At 42.3% G+C, this 15,259-nt stretch overlaps 1 protein-coding gene across 1 annotated transcript in view; it reads right to left on the bottom strand.

Moving 5' to 3' along the window:
* LOC137300371 (uncharacterized) overlaps positions 1 to 15,259 on the bottom strand; it is a 142,433-nt gene that overhangs the window by 122,214 nt on the left and 4,960 nt on the right. The window contains exon 2 of the mRNA XM_067969455.1: positions 9,476 to 9,502. The gene's annotated coding sequence lies outside the window, so the exon portion shown is untranslated. The remainder of the gene's footprint in view (positions 1 to 9,475; positions 9,503 to 15,259) is intronic.

The raw sequence follows: 15,259 nt of genomic DNA on the forward strand, positions 1-15,259 counted from the left end.
AGCTGTGAGGAGGATGCAAAGAGGCTCCAATGTGATTTGGACAAGTTGGGTGAGTGGGTAAGAACATGGCAGATGCAGTATAACGAGGATAAATGTGAGGTTATCCACTTTGATTGTAAAAACAGAAAGGCAGATTATTATCTGAATGGTGATAGATTGGGAAAAGGGGAGGTGCAACGAGACCTGGGTGTCCTTGTACACCAGTCGCTGAAAGCGAGCATTCAGGTGCAGCAAGCAGTTAGGAAGGCGAATGGTATGTTGGCCTTCATTGCATGAGGATTTGAGTACAGGAGCAGGGATGTCTTACTGCAGTTATACAGGGCCTTGGTGAGACCACATCTGGAGTATTGTGTGCAGTTTTGGTCTCCTTATCTGAGGAAGGATGTCCTTGCCATGGAGGGAGTGCAACAAAGGTTTACCAGACTGATTCCTGGGATGGCAAGACTGACGTATGAGGAGAGATTGGGTCGACTAGGCCTATATTCACTCGAGTTTAGAAGAATGGGAGGTGATCTCATCGAAACATATAAAATTCTAACAGGACTAGACAGACTAGATGTAGGGAGGATGTTCCCGATGGCTGGGGAGTCCAGAACCAGGGGTCACAGTCTCAGGAAATGGGGTATGCCATTTAGAACCGAGATGAGGAGAAATTTCTTCACTCAGAGGGTGGTGAACCTGTGGAATTCTCTACCACAGAAGGCAGTGGAGGCCAAGTCATTAGATGTATTCAAGATGGAGATAGATATATTTCTTTATGCTAAAGGGATCAAGGGATATGGGGAAAAAGCAGGAACAGAGTAGTGAGTTAGACGATCAGCCATGATCATTTTGAATGGCGGAGCAGGCCTGAAGGGCCGAATGGCCTACTCTTGCTCCTATTTTCTATGTTTCTATGTTTCTATCGAATTAGTCCCACTCCCCTGCTCTTTCCCCATAGCCCTGCAAAGTTCTCCTTTTCAAGTATCTGTCCTTTTTGAAAGTTATTGTTGAATCTGCTTTCACCACCCTTTCAGGCAGTGCATTCCAGATCATGACAACTTACCGTATAAAAAAAATTCTCCTCATCCCCCTGGATTTTTTTGCCAATTATCTTAAATCTGTGTCTTCTGGTTACTGACCTTTCTGCCAGTGGAAACAGTTTCTCTCTATCTACTCTATCAAAACCCCTCATAATTTTGAACACCTCTATTAAAGCACCCCTTAGACGTCTCTGCTCTAAGGATAACAATCACAGCTTCTCTAGTTCCTCCACATAATTGACGTCATTCCCTGGTACCATTTTGGTAAATCTCCTCTGTACCCTCTCAAAGGCCTTGGCACTCTTTCCTAAAGTGTGGTGCCCAGAATTGGGTACAATACTCCAGCTGAGGCCCAACCAATGATTTCGAAAGGTTACCATAACTTCCTTGTTTTTGTACTCTATGCCTCTATTTATAAAGCCAAGGATGCTTTTTAACAGCTGTTTCAACTTGTCCTGCCACCTTCAAAGATATGTCTACATGTCCCTGTACCCCTTTTAAAATTGTACCATTTAATTAATATTGCATCTCCTCATTTTTCCTTCCAAAATGCTTCACTTCATACTTCTCTGCATTAAATTCCATCTGCCATATGTCTGCCCATTTCACCAGTCTGTCTATGTCCTTCTGAAGCCTGCTACTATCCTCACTGTTTCCTACATTTCCAAGCTTTGTGTTACCTGCAAACTTTGAAATTGTGCCCCCCATATCCAAGTCTAGGTCATTAATATATATCAAAAAGAGCAGTGGTCGTAATACCGACCCCTGGGGGACACCACTGTATACTTCTCTCCAGTCTGAAAAACAACCGTTCACCACAACTCTCTACTTTCTGATTCTTAGCTAATTTCGTATCCACATTTCCACTGCCCCATTAATAAGAAAATAGGAACAGGAGTAGGCCATTCAGTCCCTCGAGCCTGTTGCGCCATTCAATGAGATCATGGCTGATCTGTGTCCTAACTCCAATTACCTGCCTTGGCTTCATACCCCTTAATACCCTAGGCTAGCAAACATCATTCGATCTCAGATTTAAAATTATTAATTGAGCTAGCATCTACTGCTTTTTGTGGGAGACAGTTCCACACGTCTACCACCCTTTGTGTGAAGAAATGTTTCCTAACTCCTCTCCTGAAAGGCCTGGGTCTGATTTTAAGGTTATACCCGTTTGTCCTAGACTCCCTCACTGGCGGAAAACGTTTCTCTCTATCTACCCTATCAACTCCTTTCAAAATTCTAAAAGCCTCAATCAAATTACCCCTTAGCCTTCTATATTCCAGGGAATACAACCCTAGTTTATGTAATCTCCCTTCATAATTTAACCTTTGGAGCCCTGGTAACATTCTGGTGAATCTGCACCACACACCTTCCAAGGCCAATATATCCTTTCTAAGGTGTGGTGTCTAGAACTGTACACAGTACTTCAGATATGGTCTAACCAGGGCTTTGTATAGCTGTAGCAAAACTTTCTCTCCTTTATATTCGAAGCCTTTAGATATAAAGGCTAACATTCCATTAGTCTTTTTGATTATTTTTTGTATCTGACCACTACATTTTAGCGATCTGAGTACAGGGACCCATAAGTCTCTTTGGACTTCCACTGTTCCTAGCTTTTCACAATTTAAAACATTCTCAGATCTATCCTTTTTTGGTCCAAAATGAATGACCTCACACTTATCTGAGTTGAAATCCATCTGCCACAGTTTTGCCCACTCACTTAATCTATCAATGTCTCTTTGTAATTTTATGCTCCCATCTACACTACTTACTATGCCACTAATCTTTGTGTCATCGGCTTGAATTTTCAATTGAATCCCACGGGCTTGAATTTTGTTAACAAGTCTATTTTGTAGCACTTTATGCTTTGTGAGCAAGCAAATTATGCGCGTGGGCTGACCTCTCAATATCCAATATATTATTGTGTGCATGCATACATAGTGCTTCATTATCAGCAACAGAAACACCAGCCTGCCAATATGGAATATGCTACTGAGTATAAGAATCTCTTATATATCACAATCCCACGCACAGCAAACCCACATTATAATACTGTATAAGATACACTCACTGTAGGTCCTCACTTTAGCATTCCGATAGACTGCCCCTCCTAACAATGTACCACTCTGATATCACCCATCCCTCAATTCAACAGTACAATATACACCAGTCCCTCACCATAAACACTACCTGATGCACCACAGTACCCCAAATAAACTCAGCTGAGCCCTGTCAGGTTCCATGTTGCTGATTGTTATTTGGTTTCACGTTGAGACAATATCTGATTTGCTCAAACTGGCTGCAGTAAAATGGTTACAATATCTCAGGGAACTAGGAATGGGCGATAAATGCCGGCCTTTCCAGTGACGATCACATCCCGAGAAGGAATTTAAAAATGACAGTCTATTAGTTTGGGTTAGAGGGTCTCCTGAAAGAACAATGGGATATTGGTCCCAGCATTACTGGGCTCACTTCACAACTGGTGTTTTGAAATTTTTATCAGTAAAAAGATCGACAAAAAAGACTTTAATATCTCATCACGTCACAGGACAGCAGGTAGGTGATTGGCTGGTAAGTATTACAGCCTTTTTTTGCTCTCTAAGGTAGGGCTGTGGGTTAAATTAAGAGCTGGGAGAATAAAACTGCTATTAATTTATTAAATTAATAACTTAAACTAGATTAACAAATTAATTAATAAAACTATAAATAATCGATTGAATAAAAACGAATTAAATAAAACAAGGTTAGATAAGGGTGGCAGGACAGGTGGTACGTCATAACTGCAGCATGTGGGAGTTTGTGGAGACCAGTGAGATCCCAAGCAGTAAGGTGTCTGCACTCAAGGAACTTTGGCTCAGAGCTGTTGAGCTGGAGTCCGAGCTGCAGACACTGCGATGCATCAGGGAGGGGGAGAGTTACCTGGACACTTTGGTCCAGAAGGCAGTCACGCCCCCATTAGGTTAATTCGTACTTTAGAGTTAGTCAGTGGTCAGGGGCAGGAGGGGGTAACTGCGAGTCAGGCAGGTATGGGGACCCAGGATGAATGATGAAGGAGCCTCAACCCTTGACCTTGTCCAACAGGTACAAGGTACTAGCTATCTGTATGGATGAGAACAAGGACTGCAGGGAGGATGGGCAAACTGACCACGGCATCGTGGCACAGGGGGCCATTCAAGTGGGTGGAGTAACAAGGAATATGGTAGTGATAGGGTATCGTATAGTCAGGGGGATAGATGCTGTTCTCTGTAGCCCCGACCGAGAGTCCTGAAGGCTGTGTTGCCTGCCTGGTGCCAGGGTTAAGAACATCTCCTCGAGGCTGGACAAGAACTTGGAGCATGAGGGGTGGATCCAGTTGTCGTGGTCCATGTTGGAACCAATGACATAGGTAGAAATAAGAATGAGGTTCTGCTGATGGAGTACGAGAAGCTAGGATCTAAATTAATAAACAGAACCTCAAAGGTAATAATCTCTGGATTACTACCTGAGCCATGCACAAATTGGCATAGGGTCAAACAGATCAGAGAGTTAAATGCGTGGCTCGAAAAGTGGTGTGGGAGGAAGGGGTTCTGATTCATGGGGCAGTGGCATCATTGCTGGGGAACGAGGGAACTGTTCCTTTGGGTTGGGCTCTACTTTAACCGGGCTGGGATCAGTGTCCTGGCAAATTGAATAACTAGGGCTGTAGATAAGGCTGTAAACTATAAAGTGGGGGGGAGGGAGGGAGGGGTCAGGTGAGGGTAAATTTAGAAATCTAAAGAGAAAAGACAAGGCAATATAGCAGTGTAGGGATTTGGGTAAAGATAAGCAGAGTGTGACAGGAAGAGACAGAGAGTTTAACAGAAATAGTGCATCAACGAATAAGGTCAAAGCAGGGAATAATGCTAAAAAGTTAAAATTCAAGGCTCTTTATCTGAATGCACGAAGCATTAAAACAAGATAAGCGAATTAGTGGCATAAATAAAGATAAATGGGTTTGATCTAATAGCCATTGCAGAGTCGTGGTTGCAAGGTGACCAAGGTTGGGAACTAAATATTCCAGGGTACTTGCCGTTTCGGAAAGACAGGCAGAATGGAAAAGGAAGTGGGTGGGGGACGGTAGCCCTGATAATAAAGGATGACATAAGGGCAGTAGTGAGAAAGGATCTTGGCTCGGAAGATCAGGAAGTAGAATCAGTATGAGTGGAGATAAGAAATAACAAGGGGCAAAAAACACTGGTGGGAGTTTGTTTATAGGCCCCCTAACAGTAGCTATAATGTTGGACAGAGTATTAATCAAGAGATAATAGAGGATTGTAACAAAGGTAATGCAATAATCATGGGGGACTTTAATCTTCATATAGAGTGGGCAAATCAAATTGGTAAAGGTAGTCTGGAGGATAAGTTCATGGAATGCATTCGAGACAGTTTCCTAGAATGTGGAACCAACTAGGGAACAGGCTATTTTAGATCTTGTATTGTGTAATGAGACAGGGTTAATTAGTAAAGGATCCTCTAGGGAAGAGTGATCATAATATGACAGAATTTCACATTGAGTTTGAGAGTGACTTACTTAAGTCTGAAACTAGAGTCTTAAACTTGAATAAAACCAATTACATAGGTATGAGGGGGTGAGTTGGCTAAGGTAGATTGGGAAATTAGATTAAAGGATATGACGGTAGATAAGAAGTAGCAGACATTTAGAGAAATATTTCAGAATTTTCAACGAATATATATTCCACTGAAAAATAAAAACTCCACGGGAAAAGCGATCCATCTGTGGCTAACTAAAGAAGTTAAGGATAGTACTAAATTATAAGAAGAGGCTTATAATGTTGTAGTAAGCCTGAGGATTGGAAAGTTTTAGAAACCAGCAAAGGATGACCAAAAAATTGATAAAAAGGGAGAAAATTGAATATGAGAGTAAACTAACAAGAAATATAAAAACAGATTATAAGAGCTTCCACAAGTGTGTAAAAAGGAAGAGAGTTGCAAAAGTAAACGTTGGTCCCTTAGAGGCTGAGACAGGAGAAATTATAATGGGGAATAAGGAAATGGCAGAGACGTTAAACAAATATTTTGTATCTGTCTTCACAGTAGAAGACACAAAAAGCATACCAAAAATAATGTGGAACCAAGGGGCGAATGAGAGTGAGGAAATTAAAGCAATTAATATCAGTAGATAAAAAGTACTAGACAAACTAATGGGACTAAAAGCCAAAAATCCCCTGGACGTGATGGCCTTCATCCGGGGGTTCTAAAAGAGATGGCTGCCGAGATAGTGGATGCATTGGTTATGATCTTCCAAAATTCCCTAGATTCTGGAATGGTCCCAGCGGATTGGAAGGTAGCAAATGCAACACCACTATTCAAAAAAGGAGGGAGAGGGAAAACAGGGAACTACAGGCCAGTTAGCCTGACATCAGTCGTCGGAAAAATGCTGGAATCCATTATTAAGGAAGTATTAACAGAGCACTTAGAAAATCATAATTTGATTAGGCACAGTCAACATTGTTTTATGAAAGGGAAATCGTGTTTATCAAATTTATTAGAGTTCTTTGAGGATGTAAGTAGCAGGGTAGCTAAAGGGGAACCAGTGGATGTAGTATATTTGGATTTTCAAAAGGCATTCGATAAGGTGCCACAGAAAAGGTTGTTATGTAAGGAAAAGGTTTATGGGGTTGGGGGTAACATATTAGCATTGATAGAGGATTGGTTAACGGACAGAAAACAGAGAGTAGGAATAAACGGGTCATTTTCAGTTTGGCAAGCTGTAACTTGTGGGGTGCCGCAAGGATCAGTGCTTGGGACTCATCTATTTACAATCTATATTAATGACTTGGATGAAGGGACCGTGTGTAATGTATCCAAGATTGCTGATGATACAAAGGTAGGTGGGAAAGTAAGCAGTGAGGAGGACACAAAGATTCTGCAAAGGGATATAGACAGGTTAAGTGATTGGGCAAGAAGGTGGAAGATGGAGTATAATGTGGGGAAATGTGAGGTTATTCACTTTGGTAGGAAGAATAGAAAAGCAGAATATTTTTTAAATGGTCAGAAACGGATATCCTCATACAAGAAGTACAGAAAGTTAGCATGCAGGTTCAGCAAACATTTAGGAAGGCAAATGAAATGTTAGCCTTTATTGCGAGGGCATTGGAGTACAAGAGTAAGGAAGTCTTGCTACAATTGATCAGGGCTTTGGTGAGACCACACCTGGAGTACTGTGCCCAGTTTTGGTCTCCTTATCTAAGGATGGATATACTTGCCTTAGATGCGGTCCAATGAAGATTCACTAGATTGATTCTTGGGATGAGAGATTGAGTAAAATGGGCCTATACTCTCTGGAGTTTAGAAGAATGAGAGGTGATCTAATTGAAACATATAAGATTGTGAGGGGGTTTGACCTGCTAGATGCTGAGTGGTTGTTTCCCCTGGTTGGACAGTCTAGAACTAGGGGGCATAGTCTCAGAAAAGGGGTCGGCCATTTAAGACTGAGATGAGGAGGAATTTCTTCACTCAGAGGCTTGTGAATCTTTGGAATCCTTTACCCCAAAGGGCTGTGAATGCTGAGCTATTGAGTATATTCAAGGCTGAGATAGATAGATTTTTGGATTCTAAGGGAATCAAGGGATATGGGGATCAGGTGGGAAAGTGGAGTTGAGATCGAAGATCAGCCGTGATCTTATTGAATGGTGGAGCAGGCTCGAGGGGCCGTTTGGCCTACTCCTGCTCCTATTTCTTATATTTCATAGAAAGGACAGTAGCTCCATGTCACTGCACTCGCACCACTTTATAGTACCAGTGACTGGATTGCTCTCTGGGGCAGCCAGTGCTTTTTGCTGTTTCACATTTAACATAACAGGACTCAACGCATGTATAAACCTAATAATTAGTTACCATTGTTGCAATATTTTGTGAAATGTGGGTTTTCAAAGTGGGTTCTTGAAATCTAGGGAGTCTCTGAGGTCAAATGTTGGTCTGTCTGTTGTCAAATTGCTGAATTTATCTTTATTTGTTGACTAACCAGAATATTATGTCTCTCCTATTACATATTTCTACAACACTAGCTCTGTTTTCCTTTGGGTAGCTAACACTGTCTTATGGACATTCAAATGGAGTCTCCAGGAGTGTTACTACTTAAAGGGGGTTCCCAGGGATGTGCTAATATTTACAGGGGGCCACTGGAGTATGTTAATATTTGCAGGTGTTATTCAGAAGCAGGTCGCCAGTGCTATAAAAAAGTTGCAGCATCTACACTGTGGCGTAATAGGCTTCATATTCTGGGAATCAAGGAGCCACAGTGAAGAATCACTGGGGTAGATTTTCAAGTTGCCGCCCAGGCATAAAACTGGCACCTCTGCTTCAATCACTATCTCCGGTAGTGCATTCCATAGCCTCGAAAAAGGTGTGTAAAAAGGTTTCTCCTTTTTTCTGACCTTTATCCCTTACATTTAATCTTATATTTCTGTCTGCTCATTCTAGGCCCCTCAACTACAGGAAGCAATCTGTTTCTATCTACTCTGTCCCAACCCTTCATAATTTTAAACACCTCAATCAAATCACCCCATAATCACCTCTGTTGTAATGAAACAGCCTCAATTTTTCAAGTATTTCTTTGTATTTCTATTTTCTCATACTTGTAGCAAACCAGTTACTGCAGCCAGTTAATACTAAAATTCACAACACATTATGATGACTGGCTGTTCTCTCAACTAGAGGTGGAACTGGGAAAAGGGAGTGGAAACTGGAAAATAAGATAATAAATGAAATAGGAAATAACTCACTTCTGTTGATTAACTTGATTGTCAGCTCTAGAAATATAAATTAGCATGTTACGTAGGAACAAGCCACCTATTGAAATCAGTTTACAGCAAACGGCAATGATGTCTTATTTTAACATTCTCCGGTGCATAACCGGACCGAAAAGGAAATGGCGTAGGCCTTAAAGTCATCCCTGGAAAATGAGGCAACAGAGGCTTGAGTCCTGCAATGTGCCCGTGATGCTCAGCAGGCCCAACATTGGGGGGAACAGGCACACAATTTGTTGATTAGGCCCCCAAGTTGTACTTAAATAAGAACATAAGAACAAAAGAAGTAGGAGCGGGAGTAGGCCATATGGCCCGTTGAGACTGCTCCGCCATTCAATAATATCATGGCTGATCTACCTCAATTCCACTTTCCTGACCTATCCCTATATCCCTTGATTCCCTTAGTGTCCAAATATCTATCGATTTCAGTCTTGAATATACTCAACAAATGTGTCAGCCACGCCATAATGCTACTGATGTGTCTGAGCAGCATTCTGGTTGCAAAGTCCCCATTGGACTAAGAATGATTCTGTCATTAAAAAAAATTAATTAATGCACACTTGCACTTTACCCACCCTCCAAAAGTCCTGCTCGTTGCTCCTTCTGCAGGATGACACAGAACTGGGACAAGGGAGTGAGAAATGAGAAAGTGGGAAGAAATGATCTTACCTTGATCTTTCTGCTGCTTGATAATTCCTAAAAACCAAAACCAGTATCATCAGACTGAAGCAAACCAGTTACTGTAAAAATACAATCAGTCTTCATTTCAACTTTCATTGTTTTAGAATGGTTAATATGGAAAGAAAGAACTTGTATTTTTATTGTGCCTTTCATGACCTCAAGACATCTTGGCTTCACAGCCAATAAAATACTTTTGAAGTATAGTCACTGTCGTAATGTAGGATATTGCAGCAGCCAATTTGTGCACAGCAAGGTCTCACAAACAGCAATAAGAGAAATATATACTACATCTAACTCATTGTGACATACAGTAGCCAGCCAATGTAACACTCTGATATACATTAACTCAACACCACAAACACTGCTTGATACACCAATACCCTAATTGGATCTCTCATTGAGTATCATCAGGTAAAATGTTGCTCAGCAGTCAAAGAAAATGAAATAAAAAGTAATGAAAGCAAATATGCCGTTTAAAAAAGGATAGTTGGAAATAATAAGGATTTGGGTCCCGTTAGGAGAAAACGATTAATTAACAAACAGATGGGACCTTTAGAAAATGTGACAGCACAGGTTATAAAGGACAAGAAAATGACTGATCAGCTAAATTAATATTTTCTGTTTTCGCTTCTGAAGGCAGTAGGATAGTTTTACAGGGTGCGTGTCTAGATAAAATTAGTAAATTAGAGGTAATCTATGATACAGTATGATATCTTAGCTATTACAGAAACATGGCTTAAAGAGGATCAGGAAAGGTAGCTCAGCATTCCTGGTTACAGGGTTTTCAGATGAGATAGCGAAGGGGATTAAAAAGGAGGGGGGGGGTGGCAATTATGGTTAAAGAAACAATTACAGCTGTGAGGAGGGATGATATGTTAGAAGGATCATCAAATGAGGCCATATGGGTTGAGCTAAGGAACAAAAAAGGGGCAGACACACTATTGGGAGTGTACTATAGACCCCCAAACAGTCAGAGGGAGATAGATGAGCAAATATGTAGGCAAATTTCTGAGAAGTGCAAAAACAGGAGGGCAGTAATAGTAGGGGATTTCAACTACCCTAATATTAACTGGGACACAAACAGTGTGAAGGGTATGCAGGGCACAAAATTCTTAAATTGCATTCAGGAGAACTTTTTTAGCCAGTACGTAGCAAGCCCAACAAGAGAGGGGCAGTTCTGGATGTAGTTTTAGGAAATGAGGCTGGGCAGGTGGAAGGAGTATCAGTGGGAAAGCATTTTGGTAGTAGTGATCATAATTCAGTTAGTTTTAGCATAGTTATGGAAAAGGACAAAGATAGAACAGGAGTCAAAGTTCTCAGTTGGGGAAAGGCAAATTTTACTAAGCTAAGAAGTGATTTAGCAAAAGTGGACTGGAAACAGCTACAATGTCAGAGGAGTGGGAGGCATTCAAAGGGGAGATAGTGAGGGTTCAGAGCAAATATGTTCCCACAAAGAAAAAGGGTGGGGCTGCCAAATCTAGAGGCCCCTGGATGTCAAGGAGCGTACAGGGTAAGATAAGGCAAAAAAGGAAAGCTTATATCAGACACCGAAAACTCAATATTACAGAAAGCCTAGAGGAGTATAGAAAGTGCAGGGGTGAAATTAAAAAGGAAATTAGGAAAGCAAAGAGAGGGCATGAGAAAATATTGGCAAGTAAAATCAAGGAAAACCCAAAGATGTTTTATAAATACATTAAGGGCAAAAGGATAACTAAGGAAAGAGTAGGGCCTATTAGAGACCAAAAAGGTAACCTAGGTGTGGAGGCGGAAGATGTGGGTATGGTTCTTAATGAATACTTTGCTTCGTCTTCACAAAAGAGGGGGACGAAGCAGACATTGTAGTTAAAGAGGAGGAATGTGAAATATTGGATGGGATAAACTTAGTGAAAGAGGAAGTATTAAGAGGATTAGCATCTTTAGAAAGTAGATAAATCACCAGGGCCGGATGAAATGTATCCCAGGCTGTTAAAAGAAGCCAGGGAGGAAATAGCAGAGGCTCTGACCATCATTTTCTAATCCTCACTGGATACAGGTGTGGTGCCGGAGGATTGGAAGACTGCTAACATTGTACCATTGTTTAAAAAGGGAGCGAGGGATAGATGGAGTAATTACAGGCCAGTCAGTCTGACCTTGGTGGTGGGAAATTATTGGAATCAATTCTGAGGGACAGGATAAACCATCACTTAGAAAGGCATGGACTAATCAAGGATAGTCAGCATGGATTTGTTAAGGGAAGGTTGTGTCTGACTAACTTGATTGAATTTTTAGAGGAGGTAACAAGGAGGGTCGATGAGGGTAGTACATTTGATGTGGTCTACATGGATTTTAGCAAGGCTTTTGACAAGGTCCCACATGGCAGACTGGTCAAAAAAGTACAAGCCCATGGAATCCAACGGAGAGTGGCAAGTTGGATCCAAAATTGGCTCAATGGCAGGAAGCAAAGGGTAATGGTCGACAGGTATTTTTGTGACTGGAAGGCTGTTTCCAGTGGGGTTCTGCAGGGGTCAGAAATAGGTCCCTTGCTTTTTGTGATATATATTAATGATTTGGACTTAAATGTAGGGGGCATGATTAAGAAGTTTGCAGATGATACAAAGGTTGGCAATGTGGTTGATAGTGAGTACTGTCTACAGTTCAGGTCACCACATTACAGGAAGGATGTAATTGCACTAGAGAGGGTACAGAGGAGATTTATGAGGATATTGCCAGGCCTGGAGAATTTTAGCTATGAGGAAAGATTGGATAGGCTGGTGTTGTTCTCTTTGGAAAAGAGGAGGCTGAGGGCTGATTTAATTGAGGTGTACAAAATTACGAGGGGCCTAGATAGAGTGGATATTACTCTTCGTAGAGAGGTCAATAACCAGAGGGCATAGATTTAAAATAATTGGTAGAAGGATTAGAGGGGAGTTGAGGAAAAGTTTTTGCACCCAGAGGGTGGTAGGGGTCTGATGCTCACTGTCTGAAAGGGTGGTAGAGGCAGAAATCCTCAACTCATTTGAAAAGTACCTGGATGTGCACCTGAAGTGCCGTGATCTACAAGGCTACGGACCAAGTGCTGGAAAGTGGGATTAGGCTGGGTGGCTCATTTTCGGCCGGTGTGGACATGATGGCCCGAATGGCCTCCTTCTGTGTGGTAAATTTTCTATGGTTCTATCATCCAGTGTTTTACAAAGGTTTAGCATAACTTTCTTGCTTTTGTACTCTATGGGAGTAATTTTAACCCCCAAAAACAGAAGCGTTAGGGGCGGGTGGGAAGTTAAAATAACAGCTTTTTGGAGTGGGACCGCATCCCAGCTCCAACCCGCCCACTTCTGGGTTTAACCAAGGCAGGTTTGCAGGCGTGTGCACAACAGACACCAGGAAGTCCCGCCCCACTTAAAGCCGGCGGGCCAATACTTAAAGGGACAATGTACCTCATTGAGATACTTGAGGTAATTAATTGTTTGTGTATTGGAAAACTTAAATGAATTTAACCTTACCTGTTCGGGTTTCCCATTGCTTCCGATTCACATCAGGTGAAAGCAGGTGAGAGGGGCCGGATCCATGAGGTGAGTGACTTTATTGCACTGCTTGTGGGCCCAGAGGAGCAGGAGTGCTTCATCCAGGCCCAACAAGCTCACCTGGCCGACAGAACCCCTGCAATTGGCTGGCTGCAAGTAAAATTTGTTGACCTCATCAAGGTTGCCAACTTAGCTTCCGGGTTTTGCATCCAAAAATCTTCCCCCCGCTCTCTTCCCCGCTCGAGGTCCAAATTCTGCCCTATCTATTAATAAACCCAGGATCCCATATGCTTCTCAACTTGCCACCTTCAAATGTTTGTGAATATACACCCCCAAGTCTCTCTGTTCCTGCATCCCCTTGAAAATTGTACCATTTAGTTTGTATTGCCTCTCCTCATTCTCCCCACCAAAATGTATCACTTCACACTTCTCTGCATTAAATTTCATCTGCCATGTGTCTGCCCATTTCACCAGTCTGCCTGTGTCCTTCTGAAGTCTGTTACTATCCTCCACATTGTTTACCACATTTCCGAACTTCATGTCATCTGCAAACTTTGAAATTATACCCTCTATATTCAAGTCCAGATCATTAATATATATATATATTTTTCTAGAGTGCTGAAGGAAATGGCAAACGTCTTATGTGAGGAATTTGTTGATACTTTCAATAGTTCATTGCAGCCTGAGATGGTTCATGAGATGGGAAGTTGTGACTGGAGGCGGTCCCCCTCGTGCAGCCCTCCCTAAGAGATCCAAATGTTCCTGCTTGAAGGGGATGAGAAGTTGGATGTGGGCGAGGGCCACCACTGATGCTCAGTGTTGCTCTGGTGTTATGGGCTGTCTTCTTTAAAAAGAATGCTAGGTTGAGAATGACCTCTAGTTGGCAGGAGATGCAGTCAAACCCAGGTATCAGCATGCAGGCAGACCATAATGAGGGTGATAACAGGTGAATGAACCAAGCAATTACAGACCATGTGAGGCTGTCAGTGGGGTGAAAGAACATAAAATGTGAGTGGCAGCTTACTTGCAGAGGAATAATAGGGTGTAAAAGTCTGTGGAATATCCTGTGGGCATTAATGGAGAGCTATTGAAGCACGTCAACACAGTGAGGAGGAGGTGACTGTAAGTTGCAAACATTCTTAGTTGAATACATGTTAAGTTGTGACTAGCTCCTTTTACCTTGTCACATCTGATTAGAGCAGTGAGCCACAGCTTTCAATCAAACTGCACTGTGGACTTGGCAATAATTCCCTTGCTCCCCAACACCACCCCCACCACACCACCTCCCCTCACCACCACCACCCCTGCGCCACTGCAATACTGTGGCACTTTCCTTGTGGAATGCTATCTTAGGGTTCCAAATAATGCCTCCCTCCTCTGCCTAACATCAGTAAGAAGCGCTTCCACTGCCACATCTCTGAACCTGGAGAATCTTAATTGTTCTGCTGGCTTACCAGACATCTGCTGAACAGCATTTAGAGCTGCTGCAATTTACACTTTTTAATGCGCTGCCCCTTTAAGCCCAGTAGCAGCACAAACATTCCCATTGACTTGTGTATCTGACGCCAAGAGTGGTCCTCATTATATGATTCTGATTGAATCATAGAATCATAGAAAATTTGCGGCACAGAAGGAGGCCATTCAGTCCATGGTCTCTGCGCCGGCTGAGAAACAAGTCACCCAGCCAAATCCCACTTTCCCGCATTTGGTCCGTAGTCCTGCAGGTCACGGCTCTTCAGGTGCACATCCAGGTATTTTTTAAATGAGTTGAGGGTTTCTGTCTCTACCACCCTCTCAGGCAGTGAGTTCCAGACCCCCACCACCATCTGGGTGAAAAAAACTTTCTGCATTTCCGCTCTAATCCTTCTACCAATCACTTTAAATCTATGCCCCTGGTATTGACCGCTCCGCTAAGGGTAATAGGTCCTTCTTATCCACTCTATCTCGGCCCCTCATAATTTTGTACACATCAAACAAATCACCCCTCAGCCTTCTCTGTTCCAGCCTATCCAATCTGTCATCATAGCTAAAATTCTCCAGTCCTGGCAACATCCTCATAAATCTCCTCTGCACCCTCTCCAGTGCAATCACATCCTTCCCGTAATGTGGTGACCAGAACTGTGCGCAGTACACAAGCTGTGGCCTAACTAGTGTTTTATACAGTTCCAGCATAACATCCCTGCTTTTATATCTATGCCACGGCTAATAAAGGAAAGCATTCCATATGCCTTCTTAACCACCTTATCTACCTGTCCTGCTACCTTCAGGGATC

The sequence above is a fragment of the Heptranchias perlo genome, chromosome 31 (assembly GCF_035084215.1).
Source record: "Heptranchias perlo isolate sHepPer1 chromosome 31, sHepPer1.hap1, whole genome shotgun sequence".
NCBI lineage: Eukaryota > Metazoa > Chordata > Chondrichthyes > Hexanchiformes > Hexanchidae > Heptranchias > Heptranchias perlo.